Source organism: Sus scrofa, chromosome 9 (assembly GCF_054392235.1).
Source record: "Sus scrofa isolate SSC_HxYL_T2T_F1_AM1 chromosome 9, Sscrofa_HxYL_maternal_Yorkshire_Landrace_v2.0, whole genome shotgun sequence".
NCBI lineage: Eukaryota > Metazoa > Chordata > Mammalia > Artiodactyla > Suidae > Sus > Sus scrofa.
The window spans coordinates 110596530-110624067 of NC_139391.1; the positions used below are offsets into that span (position 1 = coordinate 110596530).

Sequence of the window (27538 nt, forward strand, 5' to 3'; positions counted from 1 at the left end):
GAGTTCCCATGTGCCCCAAAGCCCACATGGGCAGAGCCTCCCCCACCATCAACATCCCCCCACCAGAGTGTACACTTGTTACAATCAATGAACCCACATCGATACATCACTATCCCCCAAAGTCCATAGCTTACACTGTGCTTTACTTTGGTGTTATACATTCCATGGGTTTGTACAAGTGTATAGTGACATGTATCCACCATTATAATATCATACAGAGTGGTTTCACTACTCTAAAAGTCCTCTGTGCTCTGCGTATTTATCCCTCCTTTTTCCCCTCTGTAACCAGAGAGCATCTTTTTTTTCTTTTTAGGGCTGCACCTGCGGCACATGGAGGTTCCCAGGCTAGGGGTCTAATTGGAGCTACAGCTGCCAGTCTACACCACAGCCACAGCAATGCCAGATCCGAGCCACATCTGCGACCTACACCACAGCTCATGGCTATGCCAGATCCTTAACCCATTGAGCGAGACCAGGGATTGAACCCACAACCTCATGGTTCCTAGTCGGATTCGTTTCCACTGCGCTATGATGGGAACTCCAATAGAGCATCTTTTTACTGTCTCTAGTTTTGTCTTTTTCAGAATATCATATGGTTGGAATCGCACAGTGTGTAGCCTTTTCAGATTGGCTTCTTTTACTTAGTAATATGCAGTTAAGTTTCCTCCAAACTTTTTCATGTCTTTAGAGCTTATTCTGTCTTAGTGTTAAATGATATCCCATTGTCTAGATGTACCATCCGTCTAGTTTATTTATCCATCCATCTACCAGCTCTTAGCTTTTAATCCAGTGCTTTTCAAATGGAGGTCTTTGAATCTCTGTCTGGGCTGAATGCTGAACATGTATTCTTGAAGACTCAAGAATCTTAGAATTTGAGACACACTAGCCTAGCATATAGTAGGTGCTTAATAAATGTCAATGATTAATGACATTTAATTATTACTCATATAAGAGAAGCTAAAAATGCAGGAAAGCAGGGCTGGGCCAGGATCTGTATCCATAGGATTTATCCCAAGAGGAGAGTCTTGTCAGCTGGATTTGAAGTCGCAGCTGCTTTTTGGGCTGCCCAGTCTTCAAGGGACACATCCCTGGGACAGATACTGGACAGTGCTGTGACCTCATAGTCTCTAACAGCCCCATTTTGGAAACCTGGAGCATTTTCTCCTCTTGGGTTTTCTGGCAATGTTCCCTTCCTCCGTGATTTTTTAAAGATGACAATGTGATTCCTCAATTATCTCTCAAAGTCTTTCTGTTCCCAGGGCTGTGATTCACGGGGCCTGGAGACCTGAACTCATTTAGAGCTGCTCGGGGCTCCCTCGCTGCCTCTTTGTCCATCTTCAGCTACTGTTCCCCCTCAACCACCTGTGTTCCATTTCACTGGTGGCAAAGATTCTGCTTCCAGATGGAAAGGGCAGAAGTCAGACCCTAGCTGGGCCCTCCCATCATCTGCTTCCCCTGCCGCTGCAGGATGTTGCCTTTCTTGTTCATCTTCATGCCCCACACATGGTTTTCTGAGGTCCACTTTTTGTTCTCTGGGCATCTCAAAGGCCAGAGCTGTAACAGCAGCACCATAGCCTCTGTGTCCTGTTATTATCTGCTCTCTCTCTGCCTCCTCTTTGAAATGTTTGCTGCTGACACAAAGGGGATTTTTAGGTCCCTCCTTGATATTCACTGGGATTATGCCTTATTATATTCTCAGAATTTCATTTTTAGAGCCCTCTGTATTTCAAGTTGTATTTCCCTTTCGTTTGGAATTCTCAAACCTGGCTTCATGGTGAAAAGTCTGAAGCAACCTTTAAAAAGCACTGATGGGAGTTCCCGTCGTGGCACTGTGGTTAACGAATCCGACTAGGAACCATGAGGTTGCGGGTTTGGTCCCTGCCCTTGCTCAGTGGGTTAACGATCCGGCGTTGCCATGAGCTGTGGTGTAGGTTGCAGACGCGGCTCGGATCCTGCGTTGCTGTGGCTCTGGCGTAGGCCAGTGGCTACAGCTCCGATTAGACTCCTAGCCTGGGAACCTCCATGTGCCGCGGGAGCGGCCCAAAGAAATAGCAAAAAGACAAAAAAAAAAATAAAAAAATAAAAAATAAATAAAAATAAAAATAAAAATAAAAAGCACTGATGCTTGGCCCCAACACAGACTAATTGAACCAAATCTCTGGGGTAGGATGCAAACAAGATTTTGTTTTGTTTTTTAGGTTACCCAGATACTAATTTTTTAAAAGTGTTAAAATGTATTTCATTAAAATTAAAAATTTCTAGATTTAATCTCTTGGGCTAGAACATGATGGAAGATGATATGAGAAAAAGAATGCATATCTATGCATCTATCTATTTATATATATGACTGGATCACTATGCTGTACAGCAGAAAATTGACACAACACTATCAATCAACTACACTTTAATTAAAAAAAAGAAAAATGTTTTGCTTCCCCTCCCCTGCAAATGAAAAACTTCTGCCCATTAAAAGACAAAGGCACCATCTCACATCAGTCAGAATGGCTATCATTAAGTCTACAAATAACGAATGTTGGAGAGGGTGTGGAGAAAAGGGAACCCTCCTACACTGATGATAGGAATGTAAATTGGTACAACCACTGTGGAAAACAAAATGGAGGTACCTCATAAAACTAAATATAGAGCTACCACATGACTCAGCAATCCTACTCTTGGGCATATATCCAGTCAAAACTTTCATTCAAAAAGATACATGCATCCATATGTTCACTGCGGCACTATTCGCAATAGCCAAGACATGGAAACAACCTGAATCTCCATCGACAGAAGAATGGATTAAGATGTGGTACATATACATTACGGAATACTACTCAGCCACAATAAAGATGAAAATAATGCCATTTCTAGCAACATGGGTGGAACTAGAGACTCATACTTAGTGAAGTAAGTCAGAAAGAGAAAGACAAATACCATGTGATATCACTTATATCTGAAGTCTAATATATGGTACAAATGGACCTGTCTACAGAAATGAAACAAGCTCATGGACATGGAGAACACATGTGTGGTGGCAAAGGGGGAGGGGGAGGGACTGGAAGTTTGGGGTTAGTAGATGCAAACTATAGCATTTGGAGTGGATAAGCAATGAAATCCTGCACAGCACAGGAAACTGTATCTAGTCACTTGCAGAGGGTTTCTTGCCCTTTTTGGAGGTTTAAGTTCTGCCAGTATTCAGTAGATGTTCTGTGCAAATCGTTCTACATGTAGATGTGGTTTTTTGATGTGTTTGTAGGAGAAGGTCAGTGGGACGTCTTACTCCTCCGCCATCTTGATCCTCTCCCCTCTATCTAGTCATTGTGATGGAACTTGATGGAGGATAATGTGAGAAAAAGAATGTATATGTATGCATGACTGGGTCACTTTTCTGTATAGCAGAAATTGACAGAACATTGTAAATCAACTACAATAAAAATTTAAACAACAAAAAATATATAAATTTTTTTAAAATATTTAAAAGAGCTAATACAAAGAAGAAGTCAGTCATGGACGGGGAGAAAATATTTGCCACACATGTATCTGACAAAGTTCTTGTATCAGGCATATTTTAGCAATTTCTACAACTCAGTAATAAAAAACACAAAGAGCCCAAGTGAAAAACTGGCCAAATCCTTGACTAAGCACTTCACGGAGGAAAAATATAAACAGCCAATAAAATGCATGAAGAAGTGTTCAACATCATTAGCCACCAGGGAAATGTAAATTAAAACCAAAATGAGATACCCACTAATGGCCAAAATTAAAAGAATACTGACAACTGCAGAGCAACTATAACTCTCATCCATTTCTGCTGGGAAAAGAAAATAATGTGACCACTTTAGAGATTGCTCTGGCAGGTTCCCATTGGGAGAAACATACAGATACCTAATGACAACACCACTGCTTCAAGGATTTCATCTAAGAAAAATGAAAACCCATGTACGTGGAGTTCCCGTTGTGGTGCAGCGGAAATGAATCTGACTAGGAACCATGAGACTGCAGGTTCAATCCCTGACCTCGCTCAGTGGATTAGGGATCTGGTGTTGCTGTGAGTTGTGGTGTAGGTCTCAGATGAGGCTCTGATCTGGCATTGCTGTGGCTGTGGCATAGGCCAGCAGCCATAGCTCCGATTCCCTAGCCTGGGAACCTCCAATGCCAAGGGTGCGGCCCTAAAAAGACAAAAGACAAAAAAAAAAAAAAAAAAAAAAAAAAAAGAAAGAAAGAAAGAAAGAAAACACATGTACAAGAAAAGACTTAATAGTTTCATTAATAATAGCTCCAAACTGGAGACAATTCAAATGTCCCTCAACTACAGAATGAATGAACACATTGCGGTATGTCCATACAATAGACCCAGGAACAGAAAAGGAGAAAACTACTGAGTCGCGTGACCACATCAATGGCCCTCAAAATCATGATGCTATGTGAGTCCATGCACACTCAAAGTGCCCACTCTATGATTGCATTTATGTGAGATTCTAGAAGAGGCAAAAGTAAGATATGGAGACAGGGTCTGAACAGTGTTTGCCTCAAGGAATAAGGGTTCTGGGAAGCTCGCAAGAGGTTGTCCTGGGGTGGTTGTCCTTTATCTTGACAGCAATGTACATTACAGATCGTATGCATCTGTCCAAATTCATTTTCAAAGTGGGGCCTTAAATGTGGTACATTCATATCTGTATACTCAAGTTATATAAATTATACCTCAATCAAAAAAATTCAATGAACAAAAGTTCCCCAGATGATTTTACTGCACAGGAAGGGTTGAGAGTCAATGCCATGGGGCCTCAGTTCATAAAACGTCTTCTGTCTTTTCTCTGCAGTTTGAAAACCTGCTTTCCTAACCTCCAGGCTCCTTGTCTGCCAGCTCCCTGCAGCCCACTCTCCGGTAACATCTCCCAGAACATTGGAAGCATCTCACCTGAGATGTCTCTCATTTCCCGCTCACCACCTACATGTCCTTATTGATCAAAATAAATCTAAAACACAGGGTCTCCCTGCTGAGTAAGAAATTGTCAGGAGGATAACTGGAAAGGTGACCCCTGCTTTTCCTGTGGGCAACTGAGACTGGTAGTAGAGGTCTGGGTACTTCAGCCCTCTGGCCTTGCTCTTATATCTGTACGCAAAGGTTTGTGTTAAGTGTGGGAGAGCATCTTTCATCCACTTCATTGGATGAGCATCTCTTCACTCCTAGACTTGCCGACTTGGGTGTAGCTGAGTGTGTTCTTATTATGTTCTGTATCTCCTTTTGTGAGATATATGTTTTTTGAATCAAACATAGTTTTAAAAATTACTATTTCCATTCTCTCCCACCAAGACCCAGGAATATCTAGGAGGATGTTTTCACCATGATGTGTCTATATTTTCGGGCTCCTTATTGCTCATCTCCTGTGCTTTGCTATATTTTCTTAACTCTGGGAGATGCTGAGATCTGATTTAGGTTACTTCTTGAGCTTGTGTCAAACAGCTGTGAGCAATACAGAAGTAATAGATCACCTACTCATAGCCGTAACGTCTCAGGACAGAGCCAATCACTAAAAAGTAAGCCACCAAGCGATTCGGAAGACACAAAACTGGTGTCACATAATCCATACACTTTCTTCCGAAGTGAGTCCCCTGGATTCTCACCCAGCTTCCTCTTACCTCAGACACAGGTGTAACAGTCTTCAGATCCCAGTTAGAAGCACCAAGTTTGAAGCAGAAGAGACGTGGTTCTTACTGTCACGTGCATGGATGGCTGTAAAAAGACACAGCTGGCAGGAAAGAAGACAATGCCTTCAACCTTCACCTTATCCTATTAAAATAAAAAAAGAGATTATTACAAAATATTGAAGATAACCTGAAAAAAATACACATATAATGAAATCACTTGGCTGTACCTCTGAAACCAACACACTATTGTAAATCAACCATACTTCCATTTAAAGCAGTGTGTTTAAAAGATGGAAAAATCGAGTGTCCTTTTGGCTTAGGAGCATATCTATAAAGTAATTCTCAGTCTCTGGAGGTCTGACCATATCTGAGATCAACACAAAACTGTCCTTGATGTCAGGCCTCGAAGTCATCAAGAAATGGCTAAACATTCCCTGTACTTCCCTCCTCAAGGAGGCACAGGCGTGTGTGATATGGTTTAGAAAGGTTTCTATCAAATCGGGTGGGAATAAAGTTGTTTTTTTTTTCTTTATAGGACCACACCCATAGCATATGGAGGTTCCAAGGCTAGGGGTGGAATTGGAGCTGTAGCTGCCGGCCAACCCCACAGCCGCAGCAACACCAGATCAGAGCTGCATTTGCAGCTTACGCCACAGCTCATGGCAATGCGGGATCCTTAACCCTCTGAGGGATGGAACCCGAGTCCTCATGGTTACTAGCTGGGTTCTTACCTCTGAGCCACAGCGGGACTCCAAGGAAAAAATGTTTTGAGAGTCCAATTGAACAAGTTTCAGGAGCCCAAACCTTGCCTCTCTCTGGGTGCAGCGCCCTCTGACTTGATCACGTGACACTGCCAAGGAAGTGGTAGTGGAGGACCAGGCTCTCTCTGCATAACCAGCCCTGCCCCCTTTCTGGGCATCAGATAGGGAAGTCCACCCCTTGAAACTGCAGCCCTGGGGCAGATCTCTGAGCCTCTAATCTGCCACTTTCACTGTCGACGCAGGACCCGCTGCCCTTCTTCCTCAAAGGCCTCGCTGCCATCCCTGCCTCCTCCTACCTCCGAATCCACAAGACTGGTTATCTCTGGATGGAGTCTTCTCTCAACGAATGCATCTGAGAGCCATCTATTTTTTTTAAATGTATTTTATTTTTAATTTGTTTTATTACTCAATGAATTTTATTACACTTATAGTTGTACAATGATTATCACAACCCAATTTTATGGCATTTCCATCCCAAACCCCCAGCCCCTCCTCCCTCCCCCATGAGAGTCATCTATGGATCCCACGAATCTGAAATAAGAGGAAGCCATACACACAGAAGTTCTTCAGAGGATATGACAAGGACGCTTGGCATTTGTTTAAATGAATCCTTTGGGGTGGGGGAAGGAAAGCCATGGGTGAAACAAGATGGTTACTGACAACTGCTGGGGTTGGACGTCAGGGGAGCGGGTCATATCCTATGCCTTCTCTTTGTGTATATTAGAAAATGCCCATTAACAAAGTTAGGAAAGAGGAGTTCCTGCTGTGGCACAATGGGATCCACGGCTTCTCGGGAGTGATGGGATGCAGGTTCAATCCCCAGCCTGGCACAGTGGGTTAAGGATCTGGTGTTGCCACAGCTGCAGATTAGGCTGTGACTGTAACCTGTATCGAATCCCTGGCCCAAGCACTCCATATGCCAGGGCGGCCAAAAAAAAAAAAAAAAAAAAAGAAAGAAAGAAAGAAAAAAAAAATTGCAAAAGGAAACAGGAGATATTGTAAACCTAACAATAAGTGTTTACTCTCATTTTCATGTGATGCTGGAGAGGGAGCATACATTTACTTTACCATTAGCCTGAAATCACTCAAAATTTTTCCTCAGTAACTTCATCCAGGAAACAGAATATCTGGGAGTTGTTTTTTTGTTGTTGTTGTTTTAAGAAGAAGAAAAAAAAGAATCTCCCAAGTATGTCTGCCTCCTGTTGTCCAATATACATACATCATGGTGCAGATTACTGAGAGCAGCTTTAAAATGCCAACATCAAGGAAAACTCCGCAGAGCCAGCGACAAAAGCCAAGGTGAGGTGCTTCTTTACCTTTGAAGAGTTCTGGCCTTCAGGCCCACGCCTGCAATGTGGCTCTAGAATCAGGGTGTCAGAGAGCAAAGAGGCCAAGATTGCACATATGAATTCTGTGCCTCTGGGGACTTGAATCTTCAGAAACATGACTCTTTGTTAAGAAATTATTCCCCTTCTCCCCCATTGGCTCAACGTCTCTTCCCTCTTCCCTTCCATCCATTTCCTTCTCTTCCTTCCTTCCTTCCTCCCCACCCTCCCTTCTTTTCTTCCCTCCTTCCGTCCTTTCTACCTGCCTCCCCTTCTTTCCTTTAAACCACTGCTACCACCACAAAACCCCATAGCATGTTCACGTGAGACCTCACAGAGTTGTTGCAATGATTAAGATAATGTGAAAGGGGGAAATTTTAAATTAGTTAGAATCATGATCATCATAATCACAACAATGTTTTGACATGGATACTTTCAAACATATAAATGTTTTTTTGATGAACATCCTGCACCCCTTGTACCTATCACTCAGCTTCAATCCTTTTTTAAACCAGGCCAATCTCCTTTTATCTTCCCCCACCCCACTCCAGATTACTTTAAAACAAGTTCAAGGCATCATAAAGTTTTAACTACAAATACTTAAGCAGTGCCTCTAAGAGACAAGGTCTATCTTTAAAAAAAAAAAAAAAGTCACAATATCCTCATCACATATCAAAATAATAATCATTTGTTAATATTATAAAATAGTCAGGCACTGATTATCTCATGATTTCCCTGTGTTCTTTTTATTTTTCTTTTTTTAGGGTCAGACCCACAGCATATGGAGGTTCCCAGGCTAGAGGTCAAATTGAGCTGCTTGTAGCTGCTGGCCTACACCACAGCCAGAGCAACACCAGATCTGAGCCATGTCTGCAACCTACACCACAGCTTACGGCAATGCTGGATCCTTAACCCACTGAGCGAGACCAGGGATCGAACCTGTGTCCTCATGGACACTAGTCGGGTTCGTTAACCACTGAGCCACGATGGGAACTCCCGATTTCGATTTCCTTGTGTTTCTGATTTGCTCACATCAGGATCCAAATAAGATCCACACGTTGTGTTCCACCGAAATGTCTCTTGTGTTTTCTCATCTATGGGCTTCCTTGCCCAAGTTGCACCTGGAGCCTCATCATCATTATTAGTATTACTGAAGACTTCACTTCCAAGACTGACAATTTCTCTGTATGACATCTCCCCACGATGAGGAGGGCGGGTCCCAAACTCTCCTGAGGCAACAGAAGAGAGGATAACTCTCCTGCAACAATGTCAAGTCTAGTCTCTGTTGACTTCACCAGAAACATCGGGCCAGGATTCATCATTAGCTCCACGGTGACTATCAGCTAGAATGTGTCGGGCCTCCCCTCTGTGCACCAGAATGAGCACAGACAGGACTTGGGAAACAGCCCTAGATGTGAAATTGGCTTTGCCTTTAAGTCCATGCCTTGTCTAATTAACTTCAGATTTTTCAGTCTCAGATTCCTTATATAGGAAAATAACATCTCTCTCACTGGGCTGCTGAGAGACACCTGCCATGTTGAATGTTTGTGCAATCACCACATGTTTCTTTTCCAGCGTAGGTTACAAAGGAGAATGTGTGCTGAAAATGACAAATCTTATAGAGTTTGTTTAGACCCACATGCAAATATGGCATTCACCAGTTTCGTAGAAAACAGAGGTTTTTCAAGTAAGCGTTGAGAAAGGACATGCAGGCAGGGGAAGGAACAGGAGGACAGGAAATGCTGCTCTCCTTCCCTCCTCCTCGCGCTCAGGAAATTCTTTCTAAAAGAAAGCATGACCTGTTTCAGCCTGAAACATTTGCTATTCTCTAGACTGTGCTGGCTTGGGAACATATTTCTTTTACCAAAAGATGAGTTCACAGTAAATGACTCAGAAACATATGGATGAAATTTCCCTTAAGCCACTCAAGGGATTAGAAATCAAGGGAAAGAGTGCTTTGGCAAAAGGCGCTTGGGGTTTTGCCAAATCTAAACCAACTGAGAAATAGTTAAAGACACAAGGCAGATCTCGAAGGCTGCCAAGTTTACCCATCTTAGTGGGACAGGGATTTATAATTAGAGCTGCTCAGAAAAGCACCGCCTCACGGGTGGCAAAGGACAAAAAAGCCTTTGTCCTCAGCATCTCAACGTGGCTGCTGTCTCCCAGACGGGCCCCTTTACAAGGCACGCACCGTCTTCATCACCAGCATCCTCAAAGCCACCTTCGCCAGCTGCTCGGTTCCTGCACTCTCTCCAGGCCTCTTTTGTTTGCGGGCCAGGCTGGATGCTTCTCACAGTCAACTCCCGCCTGAGGGAGAACAGATCCTGCCGGGGGTTCTTGAATGACAGCGAGGCGCCACCAGGGGAAAACACGACAAAGCAGATGCTTTCTCTGACGTACACTTTTTTGTCTTCTGTCTCTTACCTTTGTCGCCTTTCCATGTTTCTCAGCTTTTCCATGAGTTTTTCTCTGTAAAATGAAGGAAATAGATCAATCGTTTTCAAACTGTGCTGCCTGGAGCCTTTTGAAGGCATGGCTGGGCCCAGAGCAAGCGGCTGAGGAGCTAGTGCATGGCGCTCTCTTCCAAAAGGAAGAGGGGGCTCCAGCTGAAGATCTGGGGAGGGCCAGGGCTCTAGGTCAAACAATCTGAAAATCAGGAGTCTGCACTCCTTCTGGCCAGGCAGTGCCAGGGGCGTAGGCCATGCCCCCCAGTCTCCACTCACTGCACCGAATAGCACTCTAGAGTTATTTTCTCCCCCAGCATTCGTCAGGGTGCTCTCGTGTGCCAGGCACTGTGCTAAGCTCCGGGCAGCTCGCTGTGAACAAAACAGACCTGGCCCCTACCCTAGCGGAGTTGACAGACTAGTTGGGGAGACGAACGAACATTAAGCAAACAAATGAAGAGGTAAAGCGAAGTCCAGAGACTTACACCATGAAAGAAAGACGAGATCAAGCTTGCAGAGCAGGCCTGAGGGTGGAGGGGGCATAGAGATTCTTCCTTTTCTTTTCTTTTTTTTTTTTTTTTTGTCTTTTTTGTTGTTGTTGTTGTTGCTATTTCTTGGGCCGCTCCCGCGGCATATGGAGGTTCCCAGGCTAGGGGTCCAATCGGAGCTGTAGCCACCGGCCTACGCCAGAGCCACAGCAATGCGGGATCCAAGCCGCGTCTGTGACCTACACCACAGCTCACGGCAACGCCGGATCATTAACCCACTGAGCAAGGGCAGGGACCGAACCCGCAACCTCATGGTTCCTAGTCGGATTCGTTAACCACTGCGCCACAACGGGAACTCCAGATTCTTCCTTTTCAAAGCATCTCCCCCACCAGCCTGGCTGGCCGCTTGCTGCTCTATGGACTAGCTGATTATTATTGTCATTGGAGGTTTCCATGAAAGATATGCCTCTGGAGGGCTTAGAAAAACACAGCAGAAGTGGCGGATGGATTGAGCTACTGTTACTGCAGAAGAGGACATCCTTGAGAGAGCAGGCTTTAGGTGGGTGAGGGTGGGAAGGTTTACAGCACAGCGGGCCTGGAAGGGTCTGAGAGGTTCCGAAGGGAGGGACCCAAAGGGCAAGGGAAGACCAGAACCATGACTCGCTTCACTTATCTCACTGTTGAATCAGGAACTCTCCTTAGGGAGCACCCGTCATGGCTCAGCGGTTAACAAACACAACTAGGATCTATGAGGTTGCGGGTTCGATCCCTGGCCTCACTCAGTGGGTTAAGGATCCGGCGTTGCCATGAGCTGTGGTGTAGGTTGCACACACGACTTGGATCCCATGTTGCTATGGCTGTGGTGTAGGCCAGCAGCTGTAGCTCTGATTGGACCCCCAGCCTGGGAACCTCCACATGCTGCGGGTGAGGCCCTAAAAAGACAAAACAAAACAAAACAAAACAAAAACCTCTCCTTAATTTCTTTCCCCTATTCCTCACTGAGTTTAATATGGCATACACAGTAAATATTAACTCATTACTCATTTTAATTCTTTTGCTATTCCTTTGCCTCTGTCTAGTTCTTACTCTTTGCACATTTTGTGAAAGGAAAAGGGATTTTTTAAAAATCCTGGAGACATTTCCATGATTCCTATGGTAGTTGTGGGGGATGTTCACCAGTCCCAGCCAGAGGTATACCTGACCTCTTACCTGGGAGAAGGGGTGGAACTAGGCAGAGGGAGACTGGTGTATTGGCTTCAAGAGTTAAGACTCCTGTGGGGCACTAGATGGCAACATTTCTCCAAATCTAAACTCAGCAAAGATGACGACCTGAAGGTCAACCCTCACAACTGCAAATCCCAACACATTCTATGAAACTCTGAACTTGCGGAGGTGAGAAGACTAAAGCCATAATGAGTGGGAGGGGGTTCATCTTACCAGTTCCTCTCTCGGGGCCTGTGGTCTATAGGAAATGCTCAGTGGTGGAGCTACTACTGATACCATCACCATCACTGTCGTTACTACCACCACCTCCACCGTCACTACCATCACTGTCATCATCGCCATCACGATCACCACCACCATCACTACCATCACTACTCTCACCACAACCACCACCATGATCACCTTCACCTCCATTATTACCACAACCACCATTGCTGCCATCATCACCACCACCACCATCACTACTATCACCACAACTACCACCATCACCATCACTGTCATTACCACCACCACTACCATCACTGTCATCACTGTCATCATCTCCACCACGATCATCACCACCATCACTACCATCACTACTCTCACCACAACTACCACCATGATCACCATCACCTCCATTATTACAACCACCATTGCTGCCATCATCACCACCATCACTACCATCACCACCACAACTACCACCATCACTGTCATTACCACCACCACTACCATCACTGTCATCACTGTCATCATCTCCACCACGATCACCACCACCATCACTACCATCACTACTCTCACCACAACTACCACCATGATCACCTTCATCTCCATTATTACCACAACCACCATTGCTGCCATCATCACCACCACCATCACTACCATCACAACTACCACCACTAACACCATCACCATCACCATTACTACCACCATCACCACCACACATCACTTCCATCTCTACCATCACTACCACCATCATCATCACTACCATCACTGTTCTCACCACCACAACTACCAGCACTAACACCATCACTACCACCACCACCACCACTATTATCACTGCCATCACCATCTTTGTCAGTACCACCACCACCATAATTATGAAGTGAGTTACACATGTAGCTCTTTCTGTTGATGCTGAAAATTAAAAAACTTTATTCACATCAATTCTAAGAGAAGGGCTCTAGTTAGAGACACATTTCTTTTTTCCTTGCCTGGTAAAGAAACCTAAGAGAATGGCTTTAAGGAAGAAAGATTTGTATTTGACATATTTCTTTTTTTTTTTTTTGGTAGATGGTTGCTTCTGATCTACTTAAGCAATATTTGAAAACAGAGTGTTCTTCTACGTGGACTGAAAATATCCTCCAGAGTTTTGTTTGCATTATCAATTCATTTAGCATACTCTTTCTGCTTAGCAACCACCCCCACCTCCCAGGCTCTGTTTTTTTTTTAAGTAGCAACCTGCCACTGTATTTCAGTGTTTCTGTTGAGGTACACCAACTGACCCAAGAAGAATCAAAACATATCATTTGACGTAGAAACAGCACTTGCTGAATTCCTTATACAATTGGGCTGGTCAGATGAACTGTTTCTTAGAGACTAGAAATCAAAGCTAGGTGAGCTTATATGAAAGATTGGGAATCCAGGTATTCAAGAGAGTGAGAATGGCAGGGCGAGAGGGGAAGGCAGAGGAACAGGACCAGAAGTTGATGGGCAGCTGCTTGTTTTTCACCACCCCTTTTGTGCCTTAAAGCCCCGAAGCCCCATAGTTTCCATCTGACAGATGTCCATTCATGTGTTCAATCAACACATAATGATTAACTTCTAACACGCCCAGGTGGTTCCACGCTCTAGGTTTAGAGCAGCCAGCAGGGTGTCTGCCCTCATGGTACTTATGTACTAAAGGAGGAGAAAAACAAAAACCAATAAAGAAACCACTTAATATATCTCTGGTTTGATACATGCCAATAAGAAGAACAAGGCAGGATTTGGACGCAGTGACAAAGAGTGGTGCATGTGTGAGAGTGTAAGTGTGTTTGCACTGGCTGACTGAGTGAGAGTCAATGAAGAAAGTTGCTCAGAAGGGATGACATTTGAACAGACAGACCTGAATGAAATGGGAGGGGGTAATCAAGTGAGAGACCCTGGACTGAAAAGAAACCACACATCTCCATTATTATGAACGGCCTGGGCCATTGGGTCAGGGTGCATAGATCCCAGGTTCTTGCTAGCTGACAATAGCTACTAAAAGAAGGTCAAAGTGGAGTTCCCCTTGTGGAGCAGAAGAAACAAATCCAACTAGTATCCATGAGGATGCAGGTTCCATCCCTGGCCTTGCTCAGGGGGTTGGGGATATATTTGTGATGCTTAATTGTTTTTTGCCATGACCACAACACATGGAAGTTCCCGGGCCAGGGATCAAACCCATGCCACAGCTGTAACCAGAGCCTCAACAGTGACAATGATAGGTTCTTAACCCACTGAGCCACCAGGGAACTCTGGTGATGGTTAATTTTGTGTGTCAACTTAGCTGGGCTACTGTGCCTCGCTTCTTCATCAAACACCAGTCTAGAAGTTACCATGAAGGTATTTTTAAGGTGTGGGTAACAATTAAATTAGTCAGCTTTGAGTAAAGCAGATTACTCTCTATGATGTGGGTGGGCCTCATCCAATCAGGTGAAGGCCTTCGAGCAAAGACTGAGATACACTATTGAGGAAGGGATTCTGACTCCAGACTATAACCTAGAGATTCTTCCTGAGTTTCCAGCCCTTGGATTCATCATCAGTTAACTCAAGAGTTGGAACAATAACTCTTATTTGAATCATTAGCCTGTCAGCCTGTCCTTCCAATTTTGAACTTGCTACTCCCCACAATCATGTGAGTCAATTCCTTAAAATAAATAAATCTCAATCTCTCTTTTCTAGCTATATGATCTGTGTATGTATGTAGTGTGTATGTGTGTATATATTTATGTACATATGTTTATATGTATGCATCTACCTATCTATCTAATCTCCTATTAATTCTGCTTCTCCAGAGAGTTGTGCCTAGTATAGATTTTGGTACTGGGAAGTGGGGTCACAAGTGCCTGAAAATGTGGAAGTGGCTTTGGAATTGGGCAAAGGTTGGTGCTGGATGAATTTGAAGTACACCATAGAAAAAGCTTAGATTGCCTTAAAGAGATTGTTGGTAGAAATATTGACATTAAAAGAGATTCCAATGAGAGCTCAGAAAGGAAAGAGAAAAGCTGTAGAGAGAGTTTCCCTTTTCTTCAAAAATACATACTTCATTGCGAACACACTGTTGCTAGAAAAATGCATGTTAATGACGTTTCTGGTAAGGTCTAAGAGAGTTTTGGACACAGACACCGATACTCATTGAGGGAGAAGACAGCCTTCTACAAGCCAAGGAGAGGCCCAGATCAGAGCTCTTCCTCACAGTCCTCAGAAGAAATCGATGCTGCCAATGTCTAGATTTTGGATTGGACTTCCAGTCTCCAGAACTGGGTGACAGTAAATATCTGTCGTTGAATCTGCCTGGTCTGTGGAGCTCTGTTACTGCACCACGTTAGCACGTGTTAGCCTTGGCGTGCTAACGTGGTGCTGTAAGCCTCAGTGATTTCCTCTATTTGTCACCAGCCAGGTTCTCCGGGAGCAGGTGCCGAGACATTGTTTGGGGTACAAAATATCTATTAGGGATCAAATCCTATGAAAGAAAGAGGAAGGATCCATCATCAGAAATGAATGCAAATGACAAACCAGTTAACATACTTGGCCAGCTGGTTCTGCTTTTATTTTTTATTATTTTTATTTTTTGTCTTTTTTCCTTTTAGGGCCGTGCCCGCAGCATATAGAGGTTCCCAGGCTAGGGGTCTAATCAGAGCTACAGCTGCCAGCCTCCACCAGAGCCACAGCAATGCCAGATCTGAGCCCTGTCTGCAACCTACACTGCAGCTCATGGCAACGCTGGATCCTTAACTCCTGAGCAAGGCCAGGGATTGAACCTGTAACCTCATGGTTCCTAGTCGGATTCGTTTCCACTGTGCCACGATGGCCACTCCTGGTTCTGCTTTTAAGAAAAGGTCTGGAGTTCCTGCTGTGGCACACGCAGTGGGTTAAAATCCAACTGCAGTGGCTTGAGTGGCTGTGGAGGCATGGGTTTGATCCCCGGCCCAGCGTAGTGGGTTAAAGGATCTGTCATTGTCACAACTGCTGCACAGATCATAGCTGTGGCTTGGATTCAATCCCTGGCCCAGGAACTTCCATATGCTGTAGGTGTGGCCACTAAGAAAATTCCAAAATAATTCAATAACAGAGTAGAGACGAACTTTAAGCATCATTTACACTTGCTACACTTGTTTTCTCTTACTAGTTCATCAAAAGTATGATGGAATTAAGCATTTATTTCCAAATTGATTGGGCTTTATAAGCTACAAATCAGAAGGAATTCTTAATGCTAATAGCTTAATATACTATGACTCTAATAAAATCAGTTATTATTATTTATTATTTAGAACTGATCCATTTGAACCTGCCTCAGAAGACTTTAAGGTCAATAAATTCTAAGATAAATAACTTTTTTTTTGTCTTTTCTAGGGCCACTCCTGAGGCATACGGAGATTCCCAGGCTAGGGGTCTAATCGGAGTTGTAGCCACTGGCCTACGCCAGAGCCACAGCAACCGGGGATCTGTGCCGCGTCCGCAACCACCACAGCTCACGGCAATGCCAGATCCTTAACCCAATGAGCGAGGCCAGGGATCGAACCCTCAACCTCATGGTTCCTAGTTGGATTGGCTAACCACTGAGCCACAATGGGAACTCCTAAGATAAATATTTTTTAAAGGAGGAACGAGTAGAGATTGGGCTAAGAGAAAAGCTGATCAATAATGCATGTCCCAGGAGGCCCCAGCCAACCCAGTGCTGAGCTCTGGACTGAATATCACCCATCAGGGCTGTCTTGCACTGAGTTCGAATAGCTAGGACTTCATCCCCACCCGGCTCGGTTGTGGGATCAGAGCGGTCCCAGGAAGGGTGGCCTTGGGCCATTGGTGAAGGCGTGGGTGGCCAGAAGTGTCTACTGACTGCACAGCCTCGAGCCCGGGGCTGTGAGCTTTCCTGGGCTCCATATCTCTGTGGCCAGGAGCCACAATGCTCAGAGAACAGGGGAGAATGGCACACAGCCAAGATATTTTAGCCAGTCCACACATCTTGCATACCTTTAATTTCACCATTTCTAATGTTCATCTTACTTATTAACCACGAACTAATTTCAGCAATAAAAATTCATTTCTGACATTCGCTATGCTAATGAACAAAGCCTTAGGTATTCAGCGAGACATCCGTCACAGAAGCACTCGAGGTGGTGGCTTCTGGAGGGTGGTTTTTCTGATAAAATGCTAGCTGGCTATCCTGGAGTGCAATTTTCCATTCGAGCAACGGACGGTCCTTGGAGTATAAGCTTAAAGCTTAAACGAACCAACACTCATATAATGTCAGCAACTCTACCTTGCTGCAGTGTTTCAAAGTAAACCACAGACACCCGACAGCTCTCTTGCTGATGTGCTTGTCTCTGGGCTCTCAGACATCTGCTCTCTCACCCCGTCCAATCACACTGTCTTAGGGACTATTTAGTCGCAAGGAACAGAAGCTTCCCAAACTGGGTGAGTTTAATGGGGGTTATTGTCAGGATACAAGGATTGGACAGGCAACCTCCAGACCCTGAGCCCACAGTGAAGACTCTGCAGGGTGGAGCTAGAGGGGTTGGCATCTCAAGCTCTCCCTGCCTCTCTCCCAGGGCTTTGGGCTCCCCTCTGCTTCTCTCTCGGTGTTGGCTCCTGTCTCTGGCTTCTCTCTGCCTCTCTGCTTGCTCGCTGGCACACTTCTCCATCTTCATTCAACATACCCACCATCCCTGGGCCATCCAATGTCTCAGGTCAATGTCTTGAGCGAGAAAAAAGGAAAAAAAAAAAAATACAACAGGCAGAGTCCTGCAATGGCTTAGGTGGCCCTTGAGTTGGTAGAACCCCCTGGTCCAGTCATCGGCGGTGGTGGTGTGAGCACTGTGGTTGGGCTCCTCCTTCTAGGGGCTCAGAACACATTCCCCAAGAAGAGGATGGAGATGGGGAGGCTCTGGTCAGCATCTCTGGCACATTCACCCCAATCCTACTTCCTCCTGCGTGTGTGCATGCACAGGCACATGCAGGTACATACCTGCACGTCACATGTAATTGATCAGCCAATCCAAGAGGTTCGGCCAACATTCAAATACACACCTAATGTGTCTTCCTTGATCTGGTCTGGAAAGGAATGTCTTCTGGTTACCTTTCTCTGAAACTCATCGGCTACTCACACCATCTTCCCAGTTGTAACCAAAAAAGGTCTGAATTGACTCCTACTCAGCAACAACCACCTCCACCTACTGCAGGTGCTGCCATGGCTGGAACGGTGCGTTCTTTCCCTCACAGGCACACACTGTTAAAGGCCATGAGCCAAGGAGCTCATGACCAACCATTCTATGGGAGACACTCCAAGGAAACTCTGGCCTCTGCTCCAGCTCTAACTAGACCTCAGCTTAAGCGTCCTACCTCGGGAACTGATTCTTGAAAGCAGAGCTGTCCTCTAACCCGAGTACATAGGAATCACAGTCTGTTCTGTGTTTCCTTTCATGCTTGTTTGCATCATCTGGAACTGCCTGGGGACACTAGTCTGTCAGCTAATCCTATCAGCCAGGCATCCTTAAGCAGGCAAAGCAATAACGCAAAGAGAGCCCTAGGTGCAGCTTGGTAGAACCGCTCACTTCTGCTGAGGGCAGAGACAGGGCAGCCCCTGCCCATACTCCCTACACAGGGGTAGGAATAAGACAGAAGAGGTGGTAGGCAGGGGCACCCTTCTCTTGAGGACACATGTGCCATTCTGCATAGTCCAATAATCAGGGACAGACAGGTGACCGATGCAGAGATCTGGAACCCAGACTCGAGCCCAGCTGCCTGGGTTTGAATCCTGGCTCCACCACTTCCTGGATTGGTGACACTGGGTTAGTTTCTGAACTTCTCTGTGGCTTGTTCCCCATTGAGTAAAATGGAGGCTAAATTAGTATAGCTGTCCCACGGTGGTGTTTTGGGGACTAATCAAGTTAATGCATAAGTAAGCCAGTCGAGCAGCCATTTGGCACATAGAAGGCACTGTATAAATGCTTGCTTTTGCTATAGAGACAGCTCTGATATAAGATTTCTGTTTGTCATTATAAATGTGGTTATCCCAGCTTATAAGTGGGGAGCAAGTCTCATTTATAATTTATTTATAATGAATACCTGGCTACTTCTAAATAAGATTTAAAGTGGCTGAACAATGACAATAACTGGAAAATGTATCAAAGCCCAAAACGTTCCCATGAGTGAGCTGGATGTTACCTCGGCAGGTAAAGGTCTTATTTGTAGTAATTTTGTAAAGGATGGTGATTTTTTTCCCCTTTTTTTTTTAGGGGTCAAATCAGAGTTGCAGCTGCCAGCTACGCCACAGCCACAGCCATGCCAGATCTGAGCCACATCTGTGACCTCCACCACAGCTCACAGCAACGCCAGATCCTTAACCCACTAAGCGAGGCCAGAGATCGAATCTGCATCCTTGTGGATACTATTCGGGCTCTTAACTTGCTGAGCCACAACGGGAACTCCAAGGATAGGGAAAAACTGCTTTCTCTCTTCTGTTTGTTTATGAAGGTGGTGCCGCAGAAAGCATCCTAAGCTGTGAAGGTGGAGACCTTCGTGAAAGTCCTGGGAACGACATAACGCTCAGTGACTTGGTGGCATGCAAGAGTGCCTGCAATGTGTCAGGACTAGACGCTCCCCACAGACAATCTGGGCCCTCAGATTTGCACACTCAGCTCTGCGGCCATGCAGAAGGCACCATTGTTGCCACCTTGCCAACGAGGAAGCAGAGTCACGGGGTTTAAGTGACCTGCCCAGTCCAAAGAACGTGAGGGGGGGGGACAGGTTTCCAGGTAAAGTCCATGCCCAAGGGCTTCCTGCTCTGCCCCCCACCTACCTTGTGATAGGACAAGACACTTAGCTTCTCCAGATTCTCCTGAGAACACAAGAAAGGAACTGGTAACTCCTGGCTCTTCGCATCTGGGTGAGAAAGGCTAGGCCCCTGCCAGGCAATCAAGCAATTTAAGCTCGTGAGATCCATATCAATTTTTGCCCTGCAGTCGAGGCCATAAACAAGGAGTCTGACCTTAATTCAAACACTAAGCGATGATGTTTGACAAAGAAATGTAAACAGGGCTTTAATTGATTCATGCGCTCACAATGGGTGGTTCATTTATGACCGGCTTCCCCGTAAGAGCCTCCATCTGGATCTAGGGATTGGGTGGCAACACAGAATCTTGCCACTGGTTTGAGCTCAGGTCCAACATTCCTGTGTTGATTTATTCATCTGTTTAACAAGTTAATGGCGCTCTGACCCTCAATGGACTGTAGTCAGAACAAAACAGATGTGGTCCCTGCTTCCTGGAGTTCACCGTCTGATGGGCTGTAAACCGATGATCTCATGAAAAAATACACAGTGAAAACCATGGGGAGCCCTGTGGATGAATGGAATGAGGGGGCCTGGAGGGAGGGGGATCTGGAGTGGGGGGTCCAGGGATGTCTTTTCGAAAAAGGGGCATTTAGCAGGAGATCTGCATGTTGAAAAGGAGCCAGTCATGGAACCAGTGGAGGAGATGGATGTTCCAGACAGAGGAACCAGTAAGTGCAAAGGCCCTGGGCCAGGAAGGGCTTGGTATTCTTGAGATAACAAGACCACTATGGTTGGAGGAAATGGAGTTGGGGGGAGGTGAGGGGCCTGGGATGCAGTGGTCAACAGGAAACACAGCCAACAACAGAAACATTTTAAACAGTGCATGAGAATATAACCATGAAAATAGAGACTGTGGGAATATCCATAAGAAAAATGACCCAGTTTCACAAACAAAAAAAAAACCCCTAAAGGGTTTTTTTCCAGGCAGCGTGGAAACCTAAAGACTGAAAATTAAGAAGGTATAGCTGGGAATTCCCATTGTGGCTCAGAGGGTTACGAATCTAACTAGTATCCATGAGGACGTGGGTTCAATCCCTCAGTGGGTTAAGGATCCAGTGTTGCCGTGAGCAGCGGTGTAGGTCGCAGATGCTGCTTTGCTGGGGCTGTGGCAGACGCTTTGCTGGGGCTGGGGCTGTGGCACACACAGTGTTCCCTTAAATAGTTTAGTACCTTAAACAGTTTCTATTGTGGGTTGACTTGTCTTCCCCAAAAAGATTTGTTGACATTCTAACCCCCAGTACTTTATAAAGTGACCATATCAGTATTAGGGTTCTTTAGAGAAAGAAGTATCTCTCTTTATCTACCTACCTATCTACAGAGAGATTTATTTAAGGAATGGTCTCCCGTGATTGCAGAAGTTCGGAAAGTCCAAAATCTGTCAAATAGGCTGGCAGGCTGTGTACCCAGGAGGAGCTGCCGTCCAAAGGCAGTCTGCTGCCAGAATGCCTTCTTGCTCCAGGGAGGTCAGCCTTTGTTCTAGGAAGACCTTCACCTGATTAGACGAGGCCTACTCGGCGTTATAGAGGGTAACCTGCTTTCCTCAAAGCCTATGGATTTAAATGTTAATCTCAATTGAAAATACCTTCCCAGAAATATGCAACTAATGTTTGGCCAAATATTGAGTGCCATGGCCTCGTCAAACGGATACATAAAATTAACCATCACAGCAACCTTATTTGCAGATGTAACTAGTTAAAATGCAGTCCTAGGAGAGACTCAAATCCAACATGACTGGTGTTCTTATAAGAAGGAAAATATGGACACAGAGAGGTCCATGCACACAGAGAGAATGCCATGTTGCCACGTGAAGACGAAGGCAGAGATCAAGGTGATGCCAACAACCCACCAGCAGCTAGGATGAGGCATGGAGGAGAGTCTTCCTCAGCCTTCAAAGAGAACCAACCTTGCTGACATCTTAACCTCAGATTTCTAGCCTCCAGGACTGGGAGGCAAATTTCTGTTGTTTAAGTAAGCCATTCTCAGTACTGAGTACAGTATTCACACAAAGTATCACAAATGGGTCTTTAAGTACCACCTATGGAAGCCCTAGCTTCCCATAGTCCAAACAGCATGGAAACAGAGAACAAAACACCAAACTCCTTGGCTTCAGAAGGCATTAGCCAGGTATGGATAGAAAAAAAAATCTGAAATAAGATGTGAGCAGGAGAGTTCCCGTTGTGGCTCAGTGGGTTAAAGGCCAGACATAGTGTCCGTGAGGATGCAGGTACAATCCTAGTCTCATTAAGTGAGTTAAGGATCTGGCATTGCTGCAAGCTGCAGCATAGTTGCAGATGCAGCTCGGATTCGGCATTGCTGTGGCTGTGGCCTAGGCCGGCGGCTACAGCTCTGATTAGTCCCCTAGCCTGGGAACCTCCATATGCTGTGGGTGTTGCTGAAAAAAAAAAAAAAGATGTGAGCAGGTAACACCTATTTCTCACTGCCTCCTCTGCATCCACATCCTCCCCTACTTCCAAGCCAATAGATAAAGCCCTCAACTCGAGGAGAGAGGACAACTGAAGAGGAATTAAGGGGGTGAGATGCCGTGTGGAAGCTGGGCCTCCTTTCCATCCCCTCACAGATGCAGTGTGGTTGTTGGAGATCCACAGTGACCTCCTTCTAACTTTGGGGTTCTGAGAATGGAGGGGACCTGGGCTCTGTTTCCTGGATGAAATACAGGGCGACTGTAAGCTTGTTCCATTGTTAGGTGTCAACTATGGGGTAGAAATGGCAGCATGACATGTAGGGCCAGAGCTATCCTGGCCTCCCTGAATCCCTAAAGGGCTGTGGTGGCCACCAGAAAATACCCAAGAGAATCCTGAGTGAGACACAAAAGATGTTTGGGAGAAAGCAGACCCATGGGGCCATGAGACCAGAACAAGGGGACACTATGTCAGAAGGGTGCAGCCCATGGGCAGGGCTATGGGACAGCCAGGCGGATGTTTTGGAAACCAGGCAGGATGGGCGCATCTGAAGCAGCAGGCCATTAGAGCACCCAAAAGTAGGTGCCCAGCCACCTCTCCCTTCCCAAGCCCTCAGTGCTGCGTTAGCAAATGGGAAAGCAGCTTCTGGGAAAGAGGGAGAAAATTTTGATTGTGACTTGGCTATAAAACCAGAATGGCAAGGAAGTCAGTGAATTTGACTGGGCTTATCTCGGTTTAGATTAAATTTCTTGCATCAGCTTAAAGGAGAATTCTAGAAGGAAAGTCTCATTTCCTGGTAATACCTTTACACAACATGAAGATTTGTGCAGAAACGTATTTGAAGGGCAATATTTTGGTAGCATCTTCTCTTTCTTTGGGACCATAATCTTCTGGATCAGAGTCCCCAAGACTGGGAACCTCGGATAAGTCACCCCATATGCTGAGCCCTGGGGGATTCTGTAATGACAATCATGGTCATGTCCATAGCTGGTCACCATCCATTCTTACTCCTCAGGCCCGTCCGGGAATGTTTCAGTATGATTCTTTGTCTCCTCAGCAGCCACTCTGCCTATGAATCCTCAACAGCCAGATCTCTGTGGCATGGATCTAAATTCTCACATTATCTGTTGGGAGACAGAGGCAGCAGCTTGAAAGGCTTAACCGGCCAGTTCTGAGTGATGGTCCATGAAATCAACACAGCAGAAGGCATTACTTGCTTGTGAAAGTGCTTCCTATGAAGTAATATACACATATGAACAACACTGACGTATTTCCTGCTGCTGCTATGCTCCGCCTACAGCGATTCACGCACGCGTAGAGTAGGAGGAAGCTGGAGGGCTGAGAATCCACGGTACAGGCATCCATTCCCAGATTTCTGCTAACTGGCTTTGTGAACCAGGGCGAGTCACGTACACTGTTCTCTTATCTAGAAAACATAAAGCTTATATACACTCAGCTAAAAGATCCGTATGGTTCTGTCAGGCTCTAAAGTTCCAGTTTTACACAGTTGTACGTTTTCTAGTTGTTTGAGGTAACCCCATGAATATAATCGACTGGATGGCCAGAAAACTTTTAATAATCTTTTAGGAGCTCAGAGGACAAGGAGTCTTCTCTTTTGTAATAGAGACGAGGCTTTAAAGGCAGGTTGCACAGGGCCCACAAAAGCACAGAGGGCTATTTCAAGCCCAATTGCTTGAACTGGAACTTATTTTTGAATGTGGCTCTAGCCACCACACAAACGCTGACATGCACATACCCAACCAGAAGAGTCTCACATTAAGGGGTCATATGTTTCTGAAAATATGCATATGAATTTAAATTTTTATTAATTCAAATATTGTGATTGCACAAAGAAAGTATACTATTTTTTTTAAAAAAGGCAAAAAATCCTTTCTAGAAAATCCTAGTAAGTCCTCAAAGTTAAGCAAAACTAAACCAAACCACGCCAGACCAATACAGTTCTAAATTTGTTTTGTAAGAACCCATATTATTATTTATTTTCTTAAAATTGTTTTCCCTCTGGAGATCAGTTTTTATTTTCATTTTTATTTTTTTATTTTATTTTTTGCTTTTTTAGGTCCACATCTGTGGCATATGGTCGTTCCCAGGCTAGAGATCAAATCAGAGCTGCAGCTGCTAGGCTACACCACAGCCACAGCAATTCCAGATAAGAGCCACATATGTGATCTACACCACGGTTCATAGCAACACTGGATCCTTAACGCAATGAGTGAGGCCAGGGATTGAACCTGCGTCCTCATGGACCCTAAGTCAGATTCGTTTCCACTGTGCCATGACAGGAACTCCTGGAGATCAGTCTTTAAATGAAGCATTCCTATAAATAATTACAATGCAATAATAACAGTGATTTTCATATGCTATTTGTGAATTTTGTTTGCTATTTTGAAGTTAGATTTCATATAGAGAAAGCCTGGTTACCCAACATGCCTCAGCAGGAGTCATGATTTATAGGCACTTTCATCAAATCTATTTATGCCTATCGTTTTGAAAATGTAACGTAACAAAAATTTTGATAATAGCATCAGCTACTCAATGATTATGTGTTTGCTCTGGCAATAGACCATTTCAGCTTTAGAAACAGGTATTAACTTGCTATGTTTTCAAAACCAGGAAGTCATAATAGACCTTAAAGAACAGCTCATCTTGTCGTCTCACAGCAAGATTACAATGCTGGAACTGTAGGACATGAAGGATAAAATGAAAACCTTAAAATCTACCAGAAAGAAAAGACTTATTTCTCAAAACAAAATCCCAAAACAGCATCAGACTAACAACTATTCCTGAGTAGGAACCGAAGGCAAAAATACAAGGAGAAAATGTCTTCAAGGAGTGGACAGAAAATAACTGTCAGCCTAGAATTACATACCTAGCCAAACAAGTATTTATTTATAAGTACAGATTAAATGTATTTATTGTAAAGTACTTATTGCCCACTGACTGTGGCTGAAAGAACTAGTAATTAATATAAATAAGAAAAATGAAACTAGAAAAAAAGGACTGAGATGCAAGAAGCAAAGATATGCAAAATAATCTGTAAAATATCTTGGTAAATACAGATATTGACCATAATGATAGTTAAAAATCCAAACTGTTTTGTGTTTTAAAAAGGAGGAATTTTATTGTAAATAACATAGAAAACACAGAAGATAGGAGGGGAAGTTTCAGAGGCAAATTAAAAACTAGCCAAAGTCTCTGTTTGGGGAGGAGGAAGATAAAAATAATAAGGATCTGTAATGTTTTTGAAAAATATAAAGTTACCTTTTACAGTAAAATAATGTATATCTCAAAAACAACAGAAATGGAATATGTATCTTCCCAGTTGAGAGCAGAAAGAAAAAGAAAAAGAAGCGGAAGTTCCCAAATGGCAGAGTGGGTTAAGGATTCAGCATTGCTGCAGCTGTGGTATAGGTTGCAACTGCAATGTGGGTTTGATCCCTGGCCCAGAAACTTCCACATGCCACAGTTTCCACCCCCCACCCCAAAAAAAAGAAAAAAAGGAAAATGAAGAGAACAATGTTAGAAAAGAAAAAAAATGAAGAAACAGGTTAATAGTAAAAAACAAACAAAAACAATAGAAATGAGACTAAATATATCATTAACCACAATACATGTAAGTGGAATTATTTGTTAAAAATAATTTTAGACTGAATTTAAAAAAAGAAGATATAACCTATCAATCAAGGATCCTTGATTGATAGGTTATATCTTTGTTTTTATATAGAAAGTTTTATAGAAAGTTTTGAGATAGATAAAAACATACCAGGGAAATACTTATCAAAGCATATTTTGTTGCCTTCCTTAACAGCAGGACGGACCTGCATTGACAGCCTTATATCAGAGACGAGGCTAGTTTGTTAGCATCTCAAGAGCTTTTTCATTCATACACCTCCACTGCCACCACAGTCCTTACACACAGTAGGTATTCAATAAACGCTCACTGAAAGGGCTGAAAACTTGGAAAAGCATTTGAAAAGATCTAGTCTCACCACTTAATTTTACACATAAGGTAATTATGGGGTGGGGGGTAGTTGATTTCCCAAAGGAACATAGACATTCCCACTACCCCTAATAAAGAAACAGCCTATGTGCTACATTTACAATAGAGACTTTTAACATGTTTCTTCGGGTATATTCATGTAAAATGGACGGTGTACATTCAAAGTGTCTAGCATGATGAGTTTTGACAACTGTATACGCCCCTGAAATCGCCACTGTCAGGATGCAGAACACTCCTACTCCCCCAGGCCCTCTGAAATTTACCCCCATCCCTACGCAACAATTGATCTGCTTTTTGACACTATAGATCTGTTTGCATTTTCTAGAATTTCATATAAATGGAATCAAACAGTGCATATTCTTTCGAATCTGGCTTGATTTGCTCAATCTGATTTTGAGATTCATCCATGTTGGGTTTTTTTTGTTTGTTTGTTTGTCTTTTTGCCTTTTCTTGGGCCGCTCCCACGGCATATGGAGGTTCCCAGGCTAGGGGTCCAATCGGAGCTGTAGACACCGGGCTATGCTAGAGTCACAGCAATGCGGGATCTGAGCCGCATCTGCAACCTGCACCACAGCAATGCTGGATCCTTAACCCACTGAGCAAGGCCAGGGATTGAACCCACAACCTCATGGTTCCTAATCGGATCCGTTAACCACTGAGCCACGATGGGAACTCCCATCCATGTTGTTGAATGTATCAGTAGTTCTTCTCCTTCTCCTTCTCCTCCTCCTTTTTTGCTGAGCAGTAGTCTGCTTTATGGATGCACCATGATGTCTTTATCCATTGGCAAACCAATGAACATTTGGGTTGTTTCTATTTTGGGGGTTGTTATGAATTAAGCTCTATAAGCGTTTATGTGGACAAGTCTTTATGTGGACATGTTTCTCATTTCTTTTGTGTAAATACTTAGAAGTGGAATGGCTCTACAGTAGGGTTTGTTTTTTTTTTTAACACTTTTTCTTTTTTCTTTCTTTCTCTTTTTTTTTTTTTTTTTTTTTTTTTTTGGTCATTTTGCCTTTTCTAGGGCTGCTCCAGCTGCATATGGAGGTTCCCAGGCTAGGGATCGAATCGGAGCTGTAGCCACTGGCCTACACCGGAGCCACAGCAACCAGGATCCGAGCCGCGTATGGAACCTACACCACAGCTCACCTCAACACCG

The 27538-nt window shown here is 44.3% G+C and overlaps 1 protein-coding gene across 5 annotated transcripts in view; it reads right to left on the reverse strand.

Annotated features, from left to right (window-relative positions):
• Positions 1 to 27538, reverse strand: part of ATXN7L1 (ataxin 7 like 1) — a 462010-nt gene that overhangs the window by 325171 nt on the left and 109301 nt on the right. For all 5 annotated transcript variants that reach the window (XM_003482700.5, XM_021063506.2, XM_005667724.4 and 2 more), the window contains 2 exons: positions 10157 to 10201; positions 5638 to 5788 (listed from right to left, as the gene is read on the reverse strand). The gene's annotated coding sequence lies outside the window, so the exon portion shown is untranslated. The remainder of the gene's footprint in view (positions 1 to 5637; positions 5789 to 10156; positions 10202 to 27538) is intronic.